We start from the raw sequence: 27,965 nt of genomic DNA on the forward strand, positions 1-27,965 counted from the left end.
TCAGGCTGTGCTAGGGACGAGACCAGAGAGGGGCTTCTGGGGACAGTAAATCTCAGGTACACACTGAGAGCAGGGAACAGGAGATGCTGCTGCAGAGGAGCAAGGGGGCAGGCAGGCCACTCTGTGAAACAATTAACTTCAGGCTCTGGGAAGTCCCATGGCTGTTGTCTCATGCTAGAGGGAGATTTGGTGTTTGAGGAGGAAATAAGGGCAGAGAGGAGCTGACAAGTGTCTGCCTGTGTGATTCCTCACTGAGAGCACTGCAGGGCTGGCTGGCTTCAGGTCACAGCCCAGCTGGGCTGAAGGTTCAGAGAACCCCTGTAGAAAGAAAGGAGCTTCAGAGATGTTTTGAATAGTCAAGTATGAGTTACTCCTAGAAATAACCATTGTACAATCTTAGCCTTGGACATCATGTAACTGCATAACTACAGGTGAAGAAAAGCCACAAAGCATAACTGGCTTGACCCTCTGTGTTAGAGGATTGGATTTGCCCTCCTGAATATGTGATCTTTCTCAAAATTAGGGTTCTGCAAAGGATCAGTGCATACCCCACAGGAGTAGCAGAGTTAGTACCTGTGTAGGGTTTTCTGTCTGGCATTGGCATTGCCAGTAGGTTTGGCTCTCATGTCAGCTTCAGAGAGGGAGAAAAGGGAGCCTTAGGGAGAGGCTGACCTTGCCAAGGTTCCCTGAGAGCTGCTCTTGTGTTCTCTGCACAGCCCTGGGGATGTTGTCCTGAGAAGTCTGACCCTCTCAGAAACTCGGAGACCTCACAGTCTCTACATGTCATGTCACCTGGATCAGGTGCTGTCACACACCTGAGAGGGTGGGACAGACCAGTTCCTGCAGCAGCACAGCCCTGGGTGACTGCTCTGACTTCCCATGGCCCCCAGGCTGCTGAGCTCTCCCCAGTGCCAGCGTGCCAGTGCTGCTGTCCTGGTATGTGCTGAGATAAATGCAGTCCACTTCTGCAATCTACTTCTGGTACTGATGTTTATGGGATTTTTGTGAAATGTCACCTGTTTGGGCTTTTTCAGCATTCATATTGATGGTATGTTGTTTTTTTTTTTTTTCTGGTTTGACAGTTTTTCTTGTTAATCTCTTTTTAATTAAAAAACAAAACAAAGCAAAATGGTTTTCTGCACATGCCTCCAAGCATGGAACTGAGTGTCATATGTCTCTGCACCTGTCAGGGCTATACAATAGGTGACAAAGAACCAAAATGTGACACAATCATTACTGAGCTTGGGAATGTAAAAGGAATGGGATCTGTTCCCCTGCTTAATAGCTCTTTGTGACATATAGGCATCTTAATGATGTTTTATTTTGGATTGAGAACATTTTCAGCATGAATTTTTGTTAACACCGGCATGAAGCATTGGGATTTTGAGGATAAATGATGTGTCTTGAGTTAAACCATTCATGACATATTGTTAATAGATAACCATGGGAAAAAAATACTGGAATTTACAATTCTGGGGAAAGAAAGTGCAACAACCACTGCAAGCACATGATTAAAAAACACTACCTGCTTTTTTCACTGCTCAGAAATGTGACGAGGGCTAAGCTCTGCTTTTGTATTAATTCATGGCAAATCATTTGCCCAGTTCTGACACTAACAAGAGCCAATTTCATATTTGCAGGGCCCCAAACCTCCCGTGGTAGCTGAGAGCATTTCAGCACGATGGCTGATCAGGCCTGCACTCTGACACATCCTGCACTGATCATTTATCACAGTCAGAGATGATTTATTTACTTCCGACCCTTCCTGAGTCGGCAGCCTGCCTCCAGGATAATGTGGCTACTGAGTTTAGCTGTGTTGTAAATTAATAGATTCATTTCACTTTGTGCTCACAGATTGTGCTTGCTTGAGTTTCATTTTAATTAAAGATACAGTGGGAATTACTACTGAACCTCAGAATGCTGATTTTGACCAAATTACCTTTGGGTGTAACTCTGGAAGAATTTGGATTTGGCACCACTGGAGAATTTGGTGCTCCCTTTCCTGTTGTTTTACTTCTGTTTTATGGAACCATTGCAATTGTTTGCCTCATTATAGTACAGAAGTTTTGTCCCATGTGTCCTTTTGTGCAAGTCAGTCTGGTGGTATTTGGGATGAAAATGAACAGAGGAGCTGAAGGCAGGGGTTTTTTGCCCCTCTAAAGTGGAGATAGCTTTACCAAACCAGTAATGTTCCCATTATAAATCCTAACTTTTTTTTGGTACCCCTCAAAGTGGAGATAGCTTTACCAACCCAGAATGTTCCCATTATTAATTCCAGCATAAGGGTGCACACTGGAAGCAGGGATTGCAAAACCTGTTCCATGGCACACATTATTCTTCCTGGTCTTCTGTACTCTGAGGCTCCAAATTGCAGATGAGAATTAAAGGTCTTTGCCCAACTATTCTATGATTCTCTATCAATGCCAGGCTTTTTTTTTGTTTTTCCTACCATGCAAGACTACTGACAAAGCATGGTTCAGCTGCCTAAAGGTGTCTAATTTTGTTGTTAAAAATTTTAGAAATATATCAACTAATTCTAGGGAGATACGTTTTCTATCTGCTTTTTTGCCAGACAAGAATATGTTAGCATTTAAAGCTGATCAGAATTTGAAGGTACCGTGAGGCTGCTTTGCTTTAGCTCACACCGTATATGTGTGCGTATTCCTGTAGGCATCTGTCATAAAATCCTTATGGGGTTATAAAGATTTCCATTCTGCTGAGACTCCAGGCAAAGCATCACAGGAAGGAGCTTCACTGGAACCCATTCCTGTGAAGTAAAACTCTGCCAGTCCAGCATTAACATAACAGTATCAAAATAGATGACAAGTCTCTGCATCTTTGGCACACAGACTATGCTTTACCTGTAATAGGGATGAGTTTAGCTCATCTTTCCTAAAACGAGTGCAGCAGTAACACAGATCAGTAAATGTTGCAGTCAGTGCTGCAAATGGGAGAATTATAGATCGTCTGCATGTATGTGCTGTAACCTTTCAGAGTGAAAAAGCAAATTTATTTATATATCTTTCATAATTCTCTCCATTTGCCCGATCAGTGCCCTTGCTGTGCTGTGTTATAGCTTCTTATTAGCCTTCCCCTTTGTAATGGAATATTTTATATTGGATACTCAAATATCTATAAAGCCACTAGTAAAAAAGTCTGCATTTACAACGTAACACAAAGAGGGCTGCTGGGATGTCTGTAATGCCCCTGTATTGGTATTGGGCATGGATTTAGTAGCAGAGAGATGCAACCAAGATGTTCCAGCAAAGAGATTTATTCCAGCTGGAGAGCAGAATGTTTGAGCCAGGTTCTAGGCAGCCTTCCCCAATAACCTCCATACTAGATTTCTTAAGGCCAGGAGCTCTGCAAATAAATGGGGTGAAAATTTCAAATGTAGAGGGAGGTAGGCTCATTAAATATTTATTTGGCTTTCAGCACTTTTTCTTTTCCTTCTGTAGAACTGTCTTGTCTTTCATGACTGCAGACTGAGGGTATCAGACTCTTGGACACGGCTCTTGTAACAATCCATTCCTTTGCTCGTGGCAGCTCATGAGCCCTTCCATAATTTGCTGCTTTGGGGTATTTTTTTCCACCATATCCCTGCCTGAAATATTGTGCTGAACTACAATCTCTTGTTTGATTAAGCAGAGTTCAAATTTACCTGCAGGCTTGGGAGGTTTTGTATGACTTTTTCAAGTTCAAAATATGTGATTCTCTCTTGCTGCTACAGCTGGGGCAACATGGGCATGAAAATCAACACACTGTTTTTTCTAAATGTTGACATAAAGTTCATGATCTACTGTCTGTATGATTATCTTCAGTAACATTAATTTGGGTTAATTATGCATCCTTATGTGAACTGATATGTCTAGCTTCATCAGCTGTCCCTCACCATCTTTCCCTGGAGTTTTGGTCAAGAGCATAATAACTGAAGATTGGATTCAAGAATCTCCATAAGTAGCCTGAAGTGAAACAGCTGACCAGAGAGTAGCTTTTGACTATTTGCTTTTTTAGCATTAATTGTTGTTGAAAATCCCATTTAGTAGCCAAAGCTTCTAGATCATGTTCTTGAGTTGTGGGATCTGTCTTTCTTTTAAAGATCAGGAACTCCATTCACCCTTTTAGCTAACTCTTTGCTATCCTAAAATACATCTGAGTTATTCAGAGACCTTTCTGACCAAAAATATCATGGTGTCATAATTTTGCTTTATTGGTTCAGTGCTGGAAAAGCCAAAGGAAGTTGAATGCTACAGATTAATTTCTTGAAAACTAAAATACTGAGCTTCTGACGGTTATAAAAATGTTGAATTTGGAAAGACATGCTCTGATTTAACTCTAAGCAATTACAATAAATTATCACTGGGATAATTTTAAAATCTGAAGAACTTGCATGAAAATTTGTTCCCATTAAATCATAGAGTAGAAAACAATTTCACCTATATCAGTATTTATTGTGAAATTATTTCTGTTAACAGGGAAAAGAAGGAAAAAATCCCTACAAAATAGTTGCTAACTAACACATCTCAGAAAAGCAAATTTTAAAAGTTAATAGAGTCCCACAGAGACTGAGCTACATGTTCAGTGTTGGCCCTCTCAGCTGTTCGTGGAGAGAGTTTGGGAACAAGAGCAATAAAGGGGCTGTGGAAAAATCTGTGAAATAATTGACACCCTGAATCTTTAACATTACAGACCTTGGATCATCACCCAGCTGATCCAAGTGGGTCTCTCATTGCAGAGGGTTCCCAGGGCAGTTCAGGGCCCTGGTTTGTGTCCCCACTGAGCAGAAGGGTGAGTCCTCCTGTCCCAGGGCCACTCAGGCCCTTGGCTCAGGTCTCTGCCTTAACCCTGGTCTTTCTTAACTCAGCCATTACTTCTGCAGTAATCAAGCTCTGTAGAATTGGTAATTATTTATCATTTGAGACTTTTTCCCCTCTAGGCTCTGTCTGTTTGATTTATGTACCTGGCACCTCCTTTAACAGCTGCCACCCTGGTATGTATTTATTTATCACTAAAGGGGGAAGAAAGTGGACTAAGTTCAAAGCCTTTAAGCAATCTGAGCATTTCCTGCTAGAAGAACCTTACATAGCAATAAAGTGTGGAAATGTAGCTAGGCAAGCTTGGGAAAGTGAGAAATGCAGAAGTCCTTACCTTTCTGACCAGGAAAAAGAATGTTCCAGTTACTAAACCTAACTTTAAAATAGGAAGACAGTTCTTATTTAGTGAACAGGTTTAAACTAGGCTAGCTTGATGCTGAAGTTTTTAAGGGAAGATTCATGTAGGTAATTTTGAATTACTTACATGAGTCATTTGAAGTGTGATAATGGTCACCAACAATAATCTCTCACACCTGGACAGTATCTAGCAAGCTAATCCTTAATCACCTTATACCATTATATATTCAAAGATGAATTAAAATCTGTTTGTGACTGCACTTTTAACCATACAGTAGAGACAAACTTATGTTTTAAGTGTTGTGAGAAGCCTTTTTGGGTTCACAGTACTAAAAAGCTTCTAAGCTGGAATACTGAGGGGTGGTCCATGTCATAAATGGGATTGATTTCCCTGAGATAGCAGTTGGATGCTGCCCCCTGCTCTCTGTGATGAGGAAAATAGATTCCTCTCTTGAGAGGTGATGGTTCCTCCTCAAAAAAGCATTTTGGAACTCATAACACCCAGAGAGAATCCTTTTCCTTCGTGCTGCCCCTGGGTGCTTCGTCCCCACGGTCAGGGCAGCTTGGGTGGATTTTCCTCTCAGCCCTGTTGCTCCTTTTCTGTGCTGGTGTTTGCTGAGCCCTCCCAGGATGCAGCACCACTTGTCAGCTGCTTTGGGGAGCAGGACAGGTGTGCAAAGGGGGCCCTTCATCTTTAAATCAAACTCCATTTCTCATCTGCTTAAAAAAAAAAACTTGTTGAATATCATACATATTAATTATATTAATTCTGAGATGTTTCTGAGGGTGGCCTATATTTTTTTTTAATCTTTTATTATTTTGTATAATTTTATGTACATCATTAGGAGGGGAGACCTTGATAGACTATAATTTTGAAAGCTTACTGTAGTCTTTACTCCTTCCTTTCCTGTTTAATTGTCCCTCTTCAGCAAATCTTTAAATACTCATTTAACCTGCATAAGTCCATCCTGTTGGAAATTCACTTAACAAGCACTTTGGGTAAAATTTTGACCCTGATGGTCCTGCCTTTGGTGGCTGAACATCCTAACTACATTTATTTTAATGGGATGTGAGTTAATGTGTAGGTGAAAGAGAGAAAAATAAGATTTAAAAATATATACTACACGGAGGTACTTAAAAAATGTAGTACAAAGGCAGGGGTGTGGCAGCAGTGATCCTCTGTGGTTACAGTGAGGAAGGAGATATAACTGCTCTTTTATTGAAAATTATGTCTGTGATCTTTATGAAATTTAAAGTGTAAGAACACCTGCATAACCCTGGAGGAAAAAAAAAAAGATCGTTAGTTGGGGGTTTTTAATAATTTGAAATTTTCTTAGAAGTTAGCCTGGCATTTTATCCTCATTGCAAATCAGCTGGTAAAACAATGAAGAAGCCTATTCAAATGAAAAATTTCACTAACTTTTCCTTAATGACACAGCTGTTGTCAAACTTAGGATGTGTTACCTCCCTCTCAAACAGAGGCTTTTTCCTGAAAATGTTTTGAGAGCTCAGCATTTATTTATACCATCAGAGACCTCAAGTCAAAATCTTGTCTTTTTTGAATCAATACAATGAAGCAAAGACAACTGAAATGTTAAAGATGGTTTTCTTTTATCCATTAAATGAGGTTTATAAGCTTTGCTTTCTCTTCTTTCTACCATGCTAGGCTTTAACTCTTTTATCACATTAATGCCAGTGGCTCAATATTGTGAGTTCTGTGTCCTGCACCTCAAGCTCCTTAACCCAATTAACAGAATGCACTTCCCTAATGCTGTTTGGGCCCCAGTGACCGATGAGTTGAGTGACCCTGTTTGGACATCCTTAATATTCTTCAGAGTCTAAAACTCTGCTTCACTTGCAGTTCTGCCTGTGGGAAACACTATTGTCTGCAATTCATGAAAGGAGAAGTTTTTGCCATCCCGTCCCTCTTAAAAAAGGGGGGAAATACCAGGCAGATGAAAAGAATTAAGGATCAAAACATGGGCATAAAAGAGAAAGTTTGGGTTGTCTGTTTGGGCTTTTTTAATGTGTTGATGGGGACAAATTTAAATGACTTGTGGCCTGATCTCTGGAGCTTGGTTTGGATGTGGAGCCCAGGTTCAACATCCTGGAGACCTGAAGGGTATCACCTCCTGTGTCAGTAATATTCCTCTGTCATTACCCTTGTGTTTTGCAGTAAGGTTTTAGGATGCATTTCAGTGGAATTAATTTGTTCCTTTAAGATATCCTTTAGATAGAGTGGCAAAATAAGAAGAGGCACTGCCACATGGACTGTCCTTCCTGCACAGTGCTAAGAGTAGTAGGTTAGTATTTTAAAAAAAAAAAAATCTGCAAATCAGAATGTTATTAAAATTTAGTTTACTTTTGTTCATCTGATACTGTTGCTAAGACTGTTATTTCCAGTGACCAAAAAGACTGAATGTTTCAATCTCAGAATTGGTCTAGGAATAAAGTTTCTTATAATTAAAAAAAAAAAAAAACAACCAAACCTGTGGTTTTGCCTCAAGATAAAATTTCTCTATTCCTATGAGGTTATATTATTAAATAGATTATATAGATTTCTTGTTGTTGTTGTGAAGCTTTTAGTCACTTACAGTGGTCAGTCTTTAATAATATGTGTTTACATAAAAGTGTTGTGCAAAACTTACCTGATGATGATAAGGAACCCCTGGCTAGATAAGCAGTGTTATTGTTTGTGTGAACACAGTGCTGCAAAATTGATAGACAAATATACAGATTAATCTGTGTTGAAAGTAGCTGTATAAGTATTGCTTTTATTTGCAGGAGGAAAAGAAATAGAGGAATTAACTGATCTCAGAATGCACTTAGAAGTTGAGCACTTTCATGTTTTCAGTCTGTGATGAATTCTCTGGATGATGCAGCAGTACTTTCTGGTAATAAATTCCTATTAAACTGTCAGAATATTCAACCGTTCAGTCTTCATCTCCTGATTTCGTGAGTCACGTTGCAATAGCATATCTGAAGAAATGCAAACATTTCTCATGTTAATTAGGAGACTGGGAATTCTTTGTTATTTACTGCTTGCACCATCAAAGGTGCTTGCAGTTTTCAAAGAACTGGTGCGTTTGCTCATGTTGGGATTTCTGCAGAGAAGCTCACCAAATGTATTCTATCAGTTCAGCTTCCTGCAGACCAGAAAGAAAAGGAACAAGCTTTTATTCTTATTTATGGCACTAATCTGGAACAGACATCTCTGTGAACACTGTTTCCTCCTTTTGCTAAACAAAACATGTACTTTACTGTACAAAGAAGGGCTCAGTGACCACTGGGACTGAGAGATGCCTGAAGTGCTGCAGGGAAGAACCTGGGGAATGAATCAAGGAGCAGAGAGAGCTGTTCTTTTCCCTGTAGAGCTGTGTGTGCAGGTTGTCTGTGCTGACCCTCCTGAGACAGGGCTTGGAGAGGTTTGCTCGGCTCCTTCTCCCTCTCCTGGCAAAGTAGCCCATACTGCTGAGCTTCACAAACTGAGAAATCACGAGTTAAAGTACACAGCATTTTAGAAAACACTATTTGTTTGCCTCTGCTTTTTAGCATGCACTTCCTTATGGCCTTTCCCTCCCCATTTGTTTTCCAAAATAGCACCAGAAGCTGGTAGAGATTTTCGTGTTCATAACTGATCAACAGCTTGTAGATTCCTCAGTTCAGAACTCCAAAGAACCCATGTTTCTTTTGTTAGTACCCTCTCAGTATATATGCCTAGATATTTCATTTTTTCCATGTTACTTTTCCCTCCAGTCAGCTGAATATGTAGCAGGAATTTGGCAAGCTTGCCTTCAGAAGTTGAGGCCATGAGTTAAGGACACAACTTATTGATAATGTCATGGTGTAGGTTTGGAATTAAATGTGTTTCAGCTACAACTACTGCACAACTGTGTACCAAGCCAACCTTGCAAGGTAGTAAATCATGGCTTAGGAGCTTTTACCAACTCATATTTATGTTACAGCAAAGAAGTTTACCTTGGGAACAGTATATTTAGACTGTTCTCTGAAAAATTGCTATAATGGATTTTCACATGGTAAAATGTATGCTCCACAGATAGCATCTCGTTTGTGTCAGATAGTGCTGTGTAAATAATTGTAGGCAACATTTTTAAAGTAAAACATAAATACCTGATAGTGAAGAAGTCAGTAACAATTTGTGTGTTTTGATCAAGAGATTTGTCACATCTGTTTTCAGGCAGAAAATACTATATGGCAATTAAGATTAAGAGTTGGGCAAACTCTTAAAATAATGTTCAGAGCTCTCAGAAAAGGTATTTTTTGATGTCTGAGAAGCAAGGACATTTGGAACAGTTTGGGAATATTTTAGAGATTTAAAATAAAGTTTGTAGAGTGGTGTTGGCAGCAGCTGTGGCAATGCTGATGTGGCAGTTCTGTATCTACAGGCTTTACATCCTGACTGTATGGGATCTCTGGGACTGTTCTTTCTCCAGGGTATTTTAATTACCCACAGCAACAGCAGAACCATTGAGTAACAACTCAGACATGCTCACCCTGGAGTCTGCTGTGAATGAACTTGCCCAGAATTAAACTGGGATATATCCTCACTCATCAGAATTATGAACAGCGAATTTATGAGATGCACTGAGCTGGCCCCAGTCCATAAATATCCCCTTATTTCTTTTACCTTTTTGTGCACCAGAAGCAGCTAAAAGTGCTGCAAATACACCAGAAGAACATAAGAGATGTTTCAAACATCCAATTTTACAGAAGTGGATGCAATTTGTAGATTTGGATGTAAAAACCAAACAGACCTAATCTGTGCCAAAATCCTCAACTGAGAAAGTCTTAGGGATGTTAGATGATTTTTTATATTTGGGTCAATTTTTCTGTCTTGGTACAATTTGCACCTTAATTCTTTCATTCATAGCTATTGGCTATTCTGAAATCAAGATCTTATTCACTTTAAGTCTCTCTATATGAAAAATCAAACATGCAGGAGCTATTTTAAGTAGCTAACATTTTGACCTCAGACTGTTTATGGACTTCATTACACATAAGGAGACAAGAAATAAGGATTCAGCATTTGTATGATTTTTAAATGACTTTTTCCCTCTTAAAGAACACTTACTATATCAGTTCTCTTTGTAATGGTTCCTTCCCTTTCTCACTTAATGAAACCTCCTTGTCTGCCCAAGGTGTTATTTCCAGTCATGAAAGGGAAGCCTGGGTACCATGTAGAATGTTTGCATTTACAACAGGACTGACTGACCTTTACATAAGGTTCAGCAGATGCTCTGAATTGATACTTCCCATTCCTCACTCTGAAATAAGTATAGCTATTTCCAAAGAATACCAATTCATAGTTGGACAGTGATCTAAATCCATCTGAAATTGCTGTATTTTAATACTTAGAGGGTTTCTATAATGGGAGAGAGGGAGGCAGAAATCCTTGTTTAGAGTTCAAGGATAGAAAAGGTATGTCTGAAAGCTCTCTCAGTATATCACATTTATTGTGTTCTTATGCTTTGTTGCAAATGTCACAGCTCTAGAGTTGCATGGAAAGTGAATCTTAGCTAATAAAAGGCTTCACCTTTCTTTTCTTTCTCTATACAGTACTTTGTAATAAATATCCAATACAGCAGCATTTGTTATTTCCAAGTATATCTGATACACTGAGATGGGGTTTCCTCATAGGGGAAAATCTGTGTTCTGCATGATGCAGTTCAGCATTTGGAATGAACTCTCACAGCTGTTTTTCTTATGTTAATGTGCCTTGCTTGTGGTTTTGATAATTTAAATTTTGCTGAATTTTTTTTTCTTTAACTCATTCATTTGACATTTGCTATAAGTTAGCATTGATCAAGAGGAAGTCATGTAACAGGTTTTGCAGGTACTATCTAATGATTTGGAAAGCTTAAATATAATTAATTTAGTCACTGAAATGGATTGTTGACTGAATTCACGCAGTATATCTGTGTATGAATTGCTGCTATACGTTGCATTCCGTGAAATGAAATTCTTTTAAGGGAGTAAATTGTGTTTCCCATCACTTCCCTGAACATGGAGAATATAGTACAAAACCAAAGAGCAGAATAAAAAATGAGTACTATTCCCCTTTATCTTTTTTCTGAGTGTTTTTCTTGTCTGAAAATGAGCCTGTGTATCTCTGTGAAGTAAAAAAACCTAAAAATTCTGAACCAAGTAAGCTAAAAATATATAAATAAATAAGGCATAAAATTATATGAAATTCTGTATCCTCCATGTCAGGATCATGGGACAGTGAACAAACAGTGTAGATTCTTTTAGATGGCTTTGCACCAAGGAATTGTTTAAATGGAAAATTACAGAAAAGTGCTGACTTCCCTGATGAGCTGTCAATAGGAGATTTAGGGCTCCCCATGTGCCATCAGCATGCTATAATTGATTAGAGTGTTACTATCCTGGAGTGTGCTAAAATAAAGGTTAGAGAAATCCTGAGGATATCAACTACCTTTATCAAACTGCACAATTAAGGGTACAGTACATAATCTGGGAACAGAAACCATCATTCAGGAATAAGTGATCTGCTTCACTTGGAACAAGGAAATTTTTTCTAAAAGTCATGAAATAGTCTGAAAATGGCTGCTTGGAGGAGGGGATTTAAACTGGATCATGATCTGTTTCAAAAGAGTAAGACTGTGGATTATACCCTGTATTGAACACAGAACTCTGAGAAAGGTTCTTGATTTGGAATTCACACAGTCCAGGGTGTAAAGTGACTCTGTTACAACTGTTCCCTATTTCTGTGAGCAATTTTCAAGTCAGTATATTTTTAACATCTCCCTAGGGGTTCAGAGAGGCACCTTCTGTGACCCAGTGGTGAGGCTGGTTCGGGTTCTTGGAGCCCAAATGGTTTGGTAGATGATTCTGGCAGCCCTTCAAGGCTGCAAGGCACAGGCCAGGAGCATGAAAAGAGAGGAGGGAGATGGATGAATTATTTCTCTGGTTGTGCCTCAGGTGTGCAGGAACAACAGCAGACAGAAGTCAGTAAGGTTTAGGGACAGGGAGACAGGAGATGCACAGCACAGGGAAAGCCCTTGGTCACTGTGAGACATCCTTACCCAACACTGTTGCCTGTTGGTCAGTTTTCAATTATTCAATTAAATCATACAACCATTTAGGTGGAAAAAGCCCTATGAGACCATGGAGTCCAACCATGAATCCAGCACTAAACGATGTTCCCAAATGCCACTTTTACATCTCTCTAGGAAAGGGGACTCTGCCATGTCCCTGGGCAGCTGTGCCACTGCTGGACAGCCCTTTTTGGTAAAGGATTTTTTCTGAATACCCAATCTAGACCTTCCCTGATGAAATGGAGGCTGTTTTCTCTTATCCTCTCATCCTATCAATTACTTACTGAATTTGTTCAAAGAAGCCCTCAGAATACTGGGCAAGATACTATTTCCTGCAGATGAGAAATTCTCCTAATGTTCCTTAGTGGGCAAAGATTACATTTAAAATCTCACTACTATTTTAAACTTTGGTGTTCAGCTTTTGTTCAACTACATTAGCCCAATAAAGATATTAAAGGAAAAAAAGTCTAACAATTTGCTCAGGGAAAACAACATGATATTGTAACACCTCCACAAATCAATTTATTTATTTAGATAAATATCTGCTTGATACAGTATTGAAGTACTTCACATTTTCAGAATGGATTATGTTCTTTAAAAATGTTACCACATAGTCAAATACAACACTCCAAACAAGTAAAAATTTATTAAAACAATTTTTCTAGGAATTTAGAAAGTAGTGTATTTCATCTCTGAACAAATGAAACCAAAATTTTGAAATGTTCTAGTAAACAAAAGTCCATTTTTCTTTATCAGCTCTAAATGCTGCCTGCTGAAAAATGTTTCAAGGTATTGAGAACGACAGTAGAATATTGTGGCTTTCATGAACAGCTGCAAGCAGAATGGTGGTGTAATGCATTTACAGCTATAGTAAACTTAAATTGTTGCAGACTCAATGTTCTTTTCCAGCCAATAATTAACATTTTTTAATGCTTAAGCATTGCACTTTATTATTATCATATATTTGTACAGATATATTAAAAGGAAAATTAAAGAAGCTAAGAAGACTCGATGTATAAAAAGCATTTCAGAGTTTTGAATATGGAAAATCAAACTATGACTGCCTCTGTAGCTTTTTCAGAAAGTGTGAACAAGATGGAATCCCATGTCTAAAAACACTTTTGATCTAAACATAGGGCAGCAATGGCTAAATATATCATGAGCAGTGACACTGGGGAAGGCACTGCTCTCCATTCTGCTCAATGGACCATGCTGCAATACTTGTTTCATATCTCAAAACCATTTATGATTGCTGTTAAAGAAGTCAGGGCTTTACAGTGCCAATGAATCAAGTAAAGTCATCCCATTCATCTGTCTGTTAAAAACCAAAATGTTGGAGAGAACAGACAAACACAGAATCTAACCATGCAAAGAGCTTCATCAAAATTGTTCCTTTATCTGTGTGTCAGTGGAATGTGCTGGATCAGAAAGGAAGCATTCTGTATGTTGTTCAGGATTTAGGATTGCCTCCACCTCAATCCTTGCTGTTCAAGTAATTTTAATGAAACTACAAGTTTATAAAGGATAAACTGCTTGTCTTTTCAGCAACTGTCCACATGAAAATTTGGTTTTTTGGAAATCTAATTTGGGTGGGATTTTTCTGTGGTTTTTCACTTATTTATTCTTTAATGTGACCTTGTCTTCCTCCTTTGTAACAAGGACATAGAAAGGAAAAAAAAATCTGTAATCTTAATTCCTGTGGACAATGTTAGCTCAAGGTGAAGCCCTTTGAGTGAACAGACTTGAGAAAACTTGTCTGAGCCTTTTTTCCATGTAGGCAGGTCATTGTGCATTCAGCCCTCACAGACAGAAAATAACACATTCCAGCCAAGAAGGACAGGGTGTTTTTACTTCCTTTGTGAGGAGAAGAGGTTTGCCTGGAGGATTCTCTCATTAATGCCAGGAAGAGAAGACCACCAGGCAGGCTAAACCCATGCACAGTTCCAACCTGTAACAAGTGGATCACTTCTTCCTGCTTAGCATTTGGCTTCCAAATGGGTCTCAAGCAAATGAGCAGCTGCTTTTTCCCCCCAGTGGTCACATGGGGACTCTTGGAGTGTTGTTATTCAAGGGAATAACATGATTGATCTGAAGTTATCAGGATTGGATCTGGATTCAGAACACTTTTGGAGTGGTGGGAGTGATGGGTGTAACTGGGTGTGAATGAGGAGCAGGGATTTCATGTCTCTCAGGTACTGTGTTCACTGATGGGATTTTCCATTTAGAAAGGAAGGATGCCTCACAAGTCAGGGCAAATCTCAATTTTCAAATTCCAGATTTACAAGCAAATGCAAGGAGTTGTGAGTTTAGCCATGTCTTTTCAGCTGTGCCTCTTATGCTAATGTCTGGTGGAGATGTAAATTTTTCTTGAGGTACTTACCATGTATTTATCATTATCTATTCCCACTGAAGCTACAATTCAGAGCTGCTTCTGATCAAGACTTGGTTATTTATGCTTCATTACAGTCCCATGTTTGGACTGTGAGGTTTTAGGGAGTAAGAACTATGTGAGGGCTTTTTTACGTGTTTGCATGGTAGTACTGTAATTAGATTTTTATTACAGGCTAGACTTAAAAAAAAATTAATGATGGCTCTGAGCAGTGATATTGATGTTCACATTGAATGCAAATAGTAGAATAACAAGGCTTTTTTACTTCTTGCTAATGAATAACACATATTGCTAAGGCAGACTGGAGGTGCGCTCCTCAGAAAGTCAGTAAGAGAAATCAGTCAGTAAAAAAAAGGAGATGCACAAAAACGTTGGGTGGATGTATTGATTGTTTCCTAGTGTATAATGAGATGTTGGGCCAGGGAGAGAAGGGAGAATGGAATTACAGGGGTTTTTTCTCAGGATCACAATCTGGGACAGGACCTGCGAACTGGAAAGGGCAAAAGGAGTGGAGCACTTATCACACTAACCCAATGCCTAAACAAATATTCTTTTCCTTAGTCCTTGATGTTTATATCTGTGATTCCACTTCATTCTCAATGCCTGCCAGTGGCTGCTATAAGTAGAGATTTTTTTGCTCTTCATCTACTCCCTGAGACAACATTAAAATTACCATTTTACCAATTTGTCAAATATTGCATCTCCTGTAGGTACTGTCACATTGCTTGTTAGAAATCCCAGACCAAGGGATAAGGTGCTTGTGTAAAATAGGTAATAAATGACCACTGTGGGAGCTCCCCAGTGCTCTCTCTTCATTTCAGCTGGCATTATAAAGACACTTGTTATTGAGATGGTAGATAAAATTGAAACTTTACAAATGTGCCGAAAATATGTGTTGCAAAATTGAATGCTGGATCTATATTTCCTTAGAATTACACGATTAGGATCTGAAATGGCTGAAACCAAGACATAGACATTAAGACTGGCTCAGATGTGCCTACTGCTCTCAGATTTTTAAAAGACTGTATTTTTAGACCTTAATTCCTTCTTGGTTCCCAATTTTTGGGAAACAGGGAGCTCTTCTGCAGTAAGATTGTATTTGCTAAGAGTTTATGTGTGCACACACATATGTGTGCACACAAATTTATTACTGGCTGTTATATGTTATATGTGTGTTAGAACACATACCTGCCTGTAAAAAATTTAAATTAAAAGTTCATTCCTGTTTTTGATACAACTGTCTTATTCTATTATTCATGGTTATGGTGTCACTGGAGACTTAAGGGAAACTATTTTCAAAGCAGATGTCTAAAAAGTAATATGGGATGTGTTTTCTATAGCAATACCTATATCTGCTCATGTCAATTGGATGCCTCTAATTACTTTCACAGACCTTGGATCAGGACCTGGGCAGCAGGCAAAGTTTTATATTCAAAACCCCCAAGGAATGACTGCTTCAGGAATAAATACAGCTAATGGGAACCTGCTCATCTCTACAGCCACATCTCTTAATTTATGTCTGAATTTAGGCTTGTATTTCAAGCCTTTGAATTTCAACTTTCATTGATTTACAAGCTTCCAAAATGTAGGTTTTTATCTGACCACAGAGCAAATATAACACCAGAAAAAACAAATTCCCTCATAGGTGCCCGTTGTAAGCAAACCTTGAGGCTCACCAGGTGGTGTCAAAGATCTTTATGGCACAATTGACCCAAATCCACTGGGAACAGACTGAAACCATCAATTGTTGCTTAGAGTAGGACAGTGCCACCTTCTGCAATCAATTTTCAATATGCCATTAAATCACTGGGTTTTATAGTGGATCTTTGGATGTAATTAAATTATTCATACCAACCACTGCATATGAAAAATTAAAGGGACTACTTTAAAAATGATGCAAATATTACCTATAAAGGATTCTAGGCTTTAACTTAGACCTGTATATGAAATATTAACATAATTCCATTATAGACCTTAGTACCAGCTGGAAGAGGGCACAAATATCTGAAATTACTGGATTTCAACCACCTGTTTGTTTACTGACTATTTGTAGCAGTAGCACTGCTAACTTATTGATTGCAGGCTCATCTTGTATTTTTCAGCTTCCAAGGAAAATGCCTGAGTTTGAGGACGTGGATGCAGACTGACTGCAGGACTGTACCTCACCAGGTAAAACCTTGTTTACCAGTGAGCCCTGCATTATTGCTTTACTTAAAGGCTGGTTTTGTGTCAGAATTCAGTGCTTGGTCTTGGCTTTGCTCAAAGGTGGCTTTCTGCAGGTTGTGGAGCACCAGAAAGTCTGGCCAGGCAGCAGGACATGGGGCAGGTGTGAGGTGCTGGTGCAAGCGACTGATTCCCAAACCCCAGTGTGACAATAGGTGTTGTCCAGTGAGTTTGCTCACCTGTGCCAATGGTGTTATTGCCCAGCATGACAGAATTTCTCTGATGAGCTTTTCATTTATTGGTTGCCTTGGTGAAATACACGGTGGGGCAGTGCATTATTACCTGGAGAAAGGACAGAAAGGAAAGCAAGGGCACTTGGCTGCTGGGTGAGCTCCTGTTGTGTGCCCCAAGCTCTGCTGCCACCTGTGTGGGTGACACGACTTTGTGGGGCCATGCTGGCCCTTCCTGCTTCCTTTCTCCCCCAAAGTCTGTAGGCTCCACTGCTGTGTCCTATTTATGCAGTTTAGGATAAATGCATCAATTCCCCCTTCAACATTTTTTGCCAGCTACTGAAAAAGTTTAGAATTAATTCAACAACCTCCCCCGCAGACAGACAAATATTTCTCTGAAGCCAATGTGCCTTGTGTTTCTGTTAGGGATAAAAGATTTAGCCAGAGATGGTTGGCTACTTATGTAAAATATTAAAACTTTCTCAGCTATCATATTGTACTAGGCTGAAGTCTGCTTGTTTTATGCTGTTAAACAACCCATCTTTTGTCGTGCCAGGGAATGATACCTGATTTAAGATAATATATTTTCTTTGCTGGGTCTGTTTATGCTTGGAAATGATCTTGCTATATCCCTGTATTGAAAATTTATGAAAGGTGTTAACATATTTCTTGCTATATATTTCTTGTGGGCACACTTTTGCAACTTTAGCATGGTTTGAAAACTACTTCTTGCCCACAGCTAGCAAGAAACAATGATTTCATATTTCCCAAAATGGAAGCCAGTCAACAGCATTCCTCTTTATTGCAAAGAGGGGATACAATAATAAAAAGGCAGTTGCTAGAGGAATATTACCAATAAAGTACAACAATACATTAAAACAGATACTTAAAGTTGAAATTTATGAGTTTGTTTTTCTGTGCCAGTCATCATATTTTCATATGTTAACATCAAAATGTAGACTCTCAACAAAACCTTTAATAATAAAAAGAGCAGCCGTCAAAAGCCAGAGTAGAATTTGAGCTCGTGATATGAAGAGTTTATCCTGTGATTTTGGGGGTGGGCTTTTTTTTTTTTTTTCTGATTCAATTTTATTTTCCTTTTTCTTTTTTTCTAATAAAATATTTATCAGTTTGTTCCTTCATATATCCTTCAGTGAGGAACTCAGACCAATAATGCTTCTGTTCTGCCCCTTGTCTTTGCAGAAGATTAATTTGGAAAATGAATGTTTCATTCAGAGAATAACAAAACTAATCAAAGCTGGGGATGGGATTCTTGCTAATGAAGGCAAACACTTGTGTGTTTCATGTGTACACAGTGCTAAAACCATAGCTAGCTCTGCACATCTTCCAAGTCATCTCATATCATCTTCCCTTTTTTATGGGATCTTTTGGTGTTTAATAAACCATTTTTGAACTGAAATTATTCTAGAGTTATATAGAGTAATCACAAACAGCCAGGGCAATAACTCCATGGAGTTCCTTCTTCATTTACCCTGTTGTTACTGAAATGTGGATCTGACTCTTGGAGTGCCGGACTCCCTGGGCACATGTGTGTGTGCACATAGGCAGCTGGATATTTGGAAATGAAACATGGCTGTTGCTTTGGGACCAGCAAAGTCAGGCAGGTTCAGGTTGTTAAAGTACTAAAGTAAGTGCCAAACAACACTGTGTACAGCCAAAGGCCCTGTGCTGTCTCTAGCATCCTTAGCAGAAGTTAAGTTTATTTTCATCAGTGCATAATGTCATCTGGAGCCCTGGCAAAGGTATGATAAGGTCCCAGAAAAATTAATTTCAGATATCAAACTGGCAGAGTCTCATGACCAAAAGGGTAATGAGTGTTTTTCAACCCTCAGACCTCTGATTATTGATGTTCACATATTTAAACCAGATCTCCTGTTGGCTTTCCTCTGAGCAAGGTCTGGAGGCAGCAGCAGCCTAAGGTTCATCAAGGAGAGACCAGGCAACCACAATGTGTTCATAATGCATCTCCAGGGGCACTGCCTGCAGAGGGCATGAGGGCAGAACAACAGGAAAATTAAGCTGAAGTTTTCTGTTTTTAAGAGTTTAATTTGATTTGAATGAGAGAATGAAGGCAAGAGAATGCCTTCTGCCGAAAAATTAATTAGCGACTTAGGCTCTTTATTTCATTTTTTTTTTTAAGTGAATATTGGCCAAAGGTTTGCATTCAGTCATCACCTGAGATCTTCCTGGGGCTGAGGGAGAGCAGCAGGGCAATGTTTCAGTGCTTTCCTCACCTCAGGACATAAAGAACCTGTTGCAGCGTGGTGGGGGTGTCTTAGCAGGAGCCAAGCCTTGGGTACTTGGTGTGACTGTTAAGGTTTCAGAATTATTTAAGAGGTAAAGGAAGTCACAAGCTGCAGGTCACAGGAGTGGTTTTGAGGGACTGTGAGAGCATTGAGGAGCTGTAGAAGTATTGGAGAGCCAGAGGAAACAGAGGCGAAACATCTGGTGGGCTTTTGGATCATGCAAAAACAAGCAGGAGAAGACAGTGTTGCTTTTTGAAACAACACTTGGGTTAATACATAACTGGAGGGGTAAATAAACATGGATACAAGTTGTTACCAGGCTAGAGGATCCTGTGGTGCAAAATTCAGTGGTTTTAGCTTTGTTCATAGCAGCCCTTGAACTGACTCAGGACTAGGTAGGCTGAAAAAAGGGTGTATCACTGCAGCTGCTGTTACAGAGGTTCTGTTATTTTCCCTGAAATAGTTAGGTGTGATAACAGGGACAGATTCACACCTGTTTATGAGCAACAGTAAGGCTGCACTTATGTGCAATAAAAAAGTGAGGCAAAAATATAGTGAATCATAACTTCAGGCAACTTAAGGTTATACTTCTGGTTTTTCCCTCACTTCCAAAACTGTCCAGATATACATCACAGCAAATAAATTAGTAAGAACCAAAACAATTAAATAAATTAACTTTAAAATAGCAATTAATGCAAAATAGGTGGTTTTATTAAATGTCTCCATAGCAGTGACTGTCTGAATCGGGCTGTGCTTCTCAGCCAACAAGCAGTTTCATTTTCAGGACGTTTGCCCCCCTTATGCCCCTTGTCTTTGATAAATGGGATCAGAGGACACATTACAGCTCTGCAGGAGATTGGCCATTACTTTCCTCTTGGCTGGTGAGCAGATATTGTGTGAGGTTTTGGTGTCCATCTTCCAGCTGTGGTTTCTCCCATCCTCTTTTTCCTGTAGCCATCCTTTTCGCAGAAATTGTTTGAGATTTCCTGCTGTCCAGTTGTGTGTGATACACTCAAAGGTTTTCTGTCTCTCTTTTGGATATCTAATGAACAAAAGGATGGCTCTTGTCTGGCACAAGCACCATGTAGAACAGACTCCCAATCCTGAGCAGGAACTTCCCCTTAAAAAGGAATTTCAGCAATACAGCCTAACCCTAACTCTCCCTGTGCTCTCAGTCTCCTGGTTCTTTCTCTGTGCAAAGTTATGGATTGCAGATATTTCTGAGCCTCAGAACCTCTACACTGAAAATGTGTCTAACCCTGTATATTAACCATGTTTTTCAATGATCAGGAATTATTGTATGAAGCAAAGCTGTACCCTTATTATTATTTTACATTTAGCATTGTCTGATTTATGGCATTCTCAATTTTCCCTCCTCCACCCTGCTCCAGCTGGGTTCCACGTAGGACATCTTTGAAAAATTATTACATTCCTTTCACATTTCTGGGGTTATTTTTGTTTTGCACTTTGAAGCTTTGAATGAACCCAGGCAAGAAACCAAAATTGTTAAATACTGTGGGTTGAAGGAACAATAAGAAAACATAATAATTTGCCTGGGGAATGGTGAGAAGTCAAGATCAAGGTTATTTCTCAGTAAATGCTTCCAAGTAGGAGGCAAATGAATTGCAGAAGCCAGAGGTAGTATCAGAATGTCATAAGGGGCAGAAGGGAATTTACCTGGGTCACTGTCAAGCTTGCCAGCTCTTTGAACCAAATTGATGCTGGTTTATTTTCAGGCTGCTATTTTGGTGCTCTTAGTGCTGAGTTAGATGGAACTTGCAAAGCCATGAGGTGCCCTGACAGTGGCTGCACATCATGGGGGAAACATGAGCAGGATTTAATAGCAGAAGATCCATGTAAACCTGAAAGGTCTGACATTGCCAGCTGCAGAGTCATATTTGGCTTCCAAACACGTTATTTGACACATCTGGAGTGTGGCAAACAGGTTGAGGAAAGTTGTCCCAACCTTCTTGGTGGTGCTGGCATCCCTACCCCGAGCATGATTTGATTCCCACAGGTCCAGGGGGATGCTGAGAGGCTGGGCAGGGTCCTGAGGGGGTTCTCCAGGTGACTGGGGCTATGGTGCATGAGCAGTGTATGCAGGATGGGGGATAGGAGTGGGTTTAAATTGGGATAAATCTGATCACCTTTAACTAGAGGCAAACAAACACAGCAGAGCCAAAGTCAGCATTACCAGGGGCCACAGCCAGGGGCAATGGTCATGTGTTCAGCAAGGTGTGGGGTTTATCACTTGGTTACTTTGCAGGGATTCTTACATTCCCTCTGTGCTTGAAGGGCCTTTTTGTGCTTAGCTGTCTGTGTCATCTTCCCAAGTGCTAGAGGATGGCAAAGACTATAGATCAAAGTTTCTAAATTTACAAGAACTGCCTTGAAAACTGAGAGCCCCTGCAGCAGGACCTGTGGAATGTCGCCATCTGCTCTGCTACAGATGTCACCAGGCTCTTGATGAGCAGTCATATCCCAGGATTGCTGTCTGGTGACTTTCTGGAATGCAAAGCTGGTGCTAGAGTTCTGTCATAGTCAGCCTAATCACAGACACTGCACTGAGAGAGCTGCAGTGGGGGCAAAGAAATGCCACCTTCGGTGCCAGGTGCACAAATCTCACCTAGAAGTATATTTAAGATGCCCAATCTGCCAAAATTTGGGAAACAGGTTTTGGGTTAAGAGTCTTTTCTGGATATTTTCATGCAGTGATTGTTGGATCATCAGCCCAAGATTAGGAAACAGCTTTGGTGATTCCTTTTCTCAGTTTACAGCAGAGTAAACCAAAATTTTAGCATCAATGCTAGTTCTCCATGCTGGTCAACAAATAGCCTCAGTTTCCTCATGTCATCCATAGAGCCCTGTTGGCCAGCCCTGCTAGATCAGTTTTTATATTGAAAAGGAAAACCATGTTCAGCCAGGTTGAGTACATCCCAGAACAGCTCCTGGATTTTACTGTGGTCTGCATAAGCAAATGGCAGCCTTAAAGAACCACAGATTTCTGGGATACTGAGGTGAAAGTTAATGCTAGGAAGTGGTAGTGGGAAGAAAAAATCTCTTTACTAAGCTCCAAGCACTGGATTGTTTTGGTTTTGGTGGGGGTTCTTTGTTGGTTTTTTTTTCCTGTCTGTGAGTAAATATCTGCATTCTTCATTTATACCAAGCATAAATCAACCAATTAAAATGAGGAGTAGGTATTAAAGAACAGATTTACTCACACACAGAAATCACCACCATGTGATATTTTGCTGAGTAGGCTCATCTTGACCAATATGAGATTTGGACCACTGAGAACTGGACACCTGAGTCCCATTTAGAGCTCATCCCATCTTGTTTCCTTTTTGAAGCAGGGTTTCTTTTTAAAATCCTTTTCACAGGAGGCTTGTCGTGCATCACAAAATCATGCCAGAGTAAATACAGATGGAATATCGAGCTGCTTCATTAAAATCCCTGTGATTTGTGTAAGGAGCTCCAATCTATTGGAACCTGACTTGTTAGTTTAAATTCCCTCACTGAGATATAGGTCAGGTTTAAATTAATAAGTGGTGACTGCGAAATCTTAATTAAAATGATACAGTTTTGTGAGTAGACAAGCACTCCTTAATTCATGTTGGGCTGGGAATATCTTTTTTCTATTGGTAAAAACCTGCTTGCAAAGGTGTCAGACCAAATTAATTCCTGCAGTTAATATAAGTGACTCAAATTACCAAAAAATATAAATCTAACCCTTCAGTCACAACTACCTTCAATTCTTTAGGAAAAATTACTGGGGTTTTTTGGGGGGTGGGAGGGAGGAATCGGGCTGTGCTCAATATCTATTTTTTCCATTGAATAGCAAAAAGCTTAATCATAATTTAAAAGGATCCCTGATGTTGTTAAATTATTTCCTTCATGTGGGGCTTGATTCTACATTGCCTTGCAGTTTCTGTGGCACAATAGCAGGATGAATATCAAATGGCTCTGAATTCCATTTTTCAATTGTGCTGTGCCTTTTCCTCCCCATTTGCCATTCACACAGCATCGACATAAAGTCTGAAATAGTGTGATGGCAGTGTGGGATGAGATCCTCAGGCAGTGATCCCCTCACTCCAGACACCTGAGAAATCGTGCTGCAGATGTTAATGCAGCAATCCAGAAGTGCACCAGGCCTGCCTTGCACAGCTGGAATGGTCTGGCCAAACAGGCTGAGGGTAGGAGAGAAACAGCAGCACAGGTCTGGGGGTTTGCTTATTCTCTACTAGAATTCTAGTTCACACAAGCTCTTGAGTCACCTTCAGAGGTACAGTGCTGAATATAAAAATTATTGCTAATCTCCCTACAGTTCTCCAGCAGGCAGAGGCAATAAAACTCAGGTTGATATTCCTCCCTGCCACCACCTTCTTTCCCCTCCTTTTTCTCCTTTGTCCTCTGCAGAGCTGCTTACAAGTGCAGCTGGGAAATAATATAATGTCTGCTCTAAGGATATAGTGGAATCTGCTTTTTACCCCAAGAAGACTTCTATATTTCTCTGCAATGGCTTTCCATGGTAGGCACAGCCTGGATTCATTATGGCTACGTGGAGGAAGGGGACTGTATGAGCCTCTAGCATGGCTCCTGCTATTCTTTTGTCTCTTCCTCTAGCCCTAAATAAGTATAAACAACATGTAGACAAGACAAAACCTCAGCAGTGAACAAAAGCTGCCTGCATGTTATCCATCAGTATTATTTAAGTAGGACATGCTGGGCTGTTCATGATACACTCATACTGTAAGTGATAAGCTATAACGTATGGTATTCATTTACTTCTCCATTCCAACAGTAATATAGCAAAGACAATAAATTTTCCTGTTTGTTCTCTGACCCACTGTTCCTGGGTTAAGCAGCATGTTTGTCTACATTTGTCAGTTGTTACAAGCTTCTAGCTGCTGCAGACTAGGGTATTGATGAACCCTGGAAAATGGAGCCTTGAATAATGTATAAAGCATTAAACATGCAACCATTTCGCTGGGAAAAAGGGGGGAAAAGTGTATTATATGTTTTCTCTGTTGTAGTTCCTTCATTTACAAAACATATTTGTCAAGTCTTTTGCTAAGAATAATGCCAGGATGCAGTTTCCCATCATTCTTGTTAATGGGACTGTCTTAGTGTTACAGTAAACAACCATAAGTCTTGTGTCTCAGCCATTGTGCAGCACGCTTAGTTTTTTCAGCTTCCAATTAAGGATATTTTAAATTTGTTGTCTACAGTCATAGAAGTGGTGGTGCAATTTCTGGGCTTGCATCAGGAGAGGGTCACTAAGGAAAAAGGTGTTTTACAAAGCAAGAGACTACTTGCAGAATTACTGCATGGCTGAAGTGCATATATCGGGTTCTTTAAAAGCTCAAAACTCATTCCTACCTGTTATAGCGATTTATTACTAAAAAAGCAGCACTGATTCATGTGTTTTCCTGAACAAATTTACGTGATAAACCATCAATATACATTTACATTAGCAAATGGAACTCTCTATCATATTTCTGAGACCAGAGTCCAAGACTTCAGTGGCTGTGAATCAATGCAGCTGCATTAACTTCAGTGGAATGGTGCTGATTTATATCAACTGAAGCTCTGGTTTGTTAAATTCTTCCTCTTTTGGAAGCATGTATCAGAGCAGTGGAAAATTGCTGGATTTGATTTAGCCCCTATTTGATATGCCCCAGAATTCACCATTGCACTGGGAAACTTCAGTGAGCCTGTGATGATTTTATTGACACAAAGTCTGGATTACCCTCCTCTCCTGGCCAAGGCTGAAAGGTTTTGGTGGACTCTGTGGAGGACAGTCACAGTGCTTCCATTTGTTCTGTGTCACTTCTGTAGGTAAACTATAAATGGGATGTTTAGGGCTGTTTCCACAAGGACTAAATTCATGTGAGAATGCGAACAGCTCATTTTTAAAAAAGGAAAATTGATGCATGTAGATGTGAGCTTTTTAATGCTGAGCATTTCATGAGCTAATGTGGTTACCTCCATAAACTAAGGATAGTGTCTTATCCTGTCACATGTTGGTTTCTGCACATCAATCCCTTAGAGAGAGATGTGGATGCTCTGAGATGGGAGTACAGCCCCTCAGTTTCCTGAGCCTGACACTCCTGAAAGCCTAAAGCTCTGCACAGAGGTGAAGAGTCTGTGCATGCACAGAGACAGAGCTGCAAGGCTCCCACTAACATTAACAGCCAAATCCCTGATTATTGAAACAAGTATTGACCCCATGTGTGGTTCTCCTCAGCAAATTATTTGTGAACAGAGAAGTAGAACAGTTTATGACACAAGGAAGGGAGCGGGCATGTAACTGATGTCAGATATATAAAATGTATGGGATGTGAATCCACTTTCCTACCTTTCTTGGAGGTCTTTTCTATCCTACAGATATGATAAGGAAACAAGCACTGGAGAATATCTGCTTCACATCCATAGCTGGAGGGATTGGTGTGAAATGGATTTTGGCAGGGTTATTCACCAGCAAAACAGAAGGGGTTAGGAACAGCTTTATCCAATCCATTGATATGGGTGCCAAGTATCACTAATGAATTCTTTCAGTTAAACTTCAATTAAATTTTCAGGATCAATACAATTACTCTTAGAGGTGAATAAAGGTGACAGTTTTTTGGGGTATTTAAAAAAAATTTAAAATTCTAAAGATAAAGAGGTTTTTTTTCCCATTGGTTGAATGTGTTGCTTTGTGATTCTGGAGAATATCCCCAGTGGTAACTTCCTAAAGATCTTTGTGCTTATTGGCATTGTTTATTGGCATTTGGAGGCAGCAGCTCTATGGCTTTTGCTGCATACAGGCTCTTCCTTTTAGAATTAGAATTCCTTTTAGAATTGACTGAGGCGTCCTTCCCCTCCATATAAGCAGCAAGGGTGATTTCACAGTTCCTAGGAGGGGAGTGCAGGTTTCTGGTACTTGAACAGGTGGGTATCTATGAAAGGCTGATGTCTAACCTCATGACTTCTTTACCAGAACTTCATCATAAGCAGCATCTCAGGATATTGTCAGTCTACAATTTTGAATTTCTGACATTACTTTCAGTTTTTGATTTACTGACTATGTTCTTAACATGAACCTTGCTAGTTTAATTCTCATCAGTGCTGCTATCTGCAATCCATCTTCTGAAGGAAATTATGGATCCACTGAAAAGCAGGAGGAGATATATAATTCAAGAAGTTTTCAAGATTCATTTTCAGGAAGATGAAGTGCCGACCGCATTATGTGCTGAGTAGGGTTCTTTGAACAGTAACAATGCCACCTGCAGCACTAAACATGCATTATGAATAAGTGTTTTATTGCAAGCAAGCCAGGAAAAAGAATGGTCAACCACTATTGCCATGTCTTTTCCAGCAGAAAAAGGATTCCTCTTCTGCAGCTCTAATGACTTGTGTAAAAATGTGCATATCAGTATAGAACTGGGTTCCACTTCTGTGCGGTCCACGTTTGCAATGAGGAGAGCAATCCATGCATTTCTGGAAGAGATGGAGAGAACACACCTGAATGTGGAGCTGTACAAAGAGCAGGAAGCACATTCCCAGTGCTGCAGTGAGCATGGTTCCAGTGCTGCATTGTCCAGAGGGAATGGATGAGGGAGCAGTGGGTGCTGTGCTGACTGTCAGTAACACTGGAGTGAGGTGTTCCCTTCGCCATTCTCCCACTTAATTTAATTAACAGTGGCCCAGCTCTACCTCACTGATGCTGTGCATAGAAGAGAATGTGAAGGAAGGAATGCTGAGTGTTTAATTTCAGGTGAGAAGCTGTGGCTGGGTGGGAATGCTGGATGGGGAAGCAGGAGCAGGCTGAACTCGACTGGTTTCATACACAAGGTTATTGAAACTCTTCCCAGTGGAATCCGAAGAAGAATTTAGCCTAGGGTAAAACACTTTGAAAACTTATATTTATCTTTCCTTTATGTCTAAGTTACTCCAGTTTTGAGACACCTTATTGACATAAAGTGGGAAAAATAAGGAGTTCCTGAAGAATAGGGGTCCTGATCCAGCTTGTTCCATGTTCTCAGGAACATTGCCACTTTAATCCTGGTAGGATCAAGCAGAATAAAAGCTGAAATTAGTATAGAGTGGGACTTGTGTAAAAAGTTACCTGAAAACTTTTTTTTTGATCCTCTGATAAAATAAAAAGGTAAGAATTTCACAGTAAATCATCAAAAATTCTGTTGTTTTCAACAACTGTGTTCTAAAAATGAGTGACTTTCTGAGCTGCTGAATAATTTGTAACAGGTAGGATACCTCATAATCTTTTTCTCTGCCTTCACAAATTGTCTGGGAACACTTTAAGAGGCTTTCAAATGATCTCCTGGATAAGAATTATTTTGCTACTCTGCTTTTCCTGACCTGTGGCTTGTCGGTAGATTGTGTGTGAATAGTCAGTGGAATACTGAGTGGAGCTCGGAAGGGCTTTGGGAACAGGAACAAAATGTCTGCTTTAGAGGCAAAAGAGCCACTCTCCTGAAATTCAAAAGTTTAGGCTAGGAGGAATGCTAATCATTACATTGATTATTAAATTATTAAAACCTTTGCAGTATTGAGATTTTGGTTTTTTGGGGTTTTTTTGGGTTTTTTAAATTTTTTTTTGGTAGACAGTTATCTCCAGGTTTCAGGAATTTTGGACATCTTAACTGAAATACAGAATCTGAGTCAGC

Source organism: Molothrus aeneus, chromosome 16 (assembly GCF_037042795.1).
Source record: "Molothrus aeneus isolate 106 chromosome 16, BPBGC_Maene_1.0, whole genome shotgun sequence".
Classification (NCBI taxonomy): domain Eukaryota; kingdom Metazoa; phylum Chordata; class Aves; order Passeriformes; family Icteridae; genus Molothrus; species Molothrus aeneus.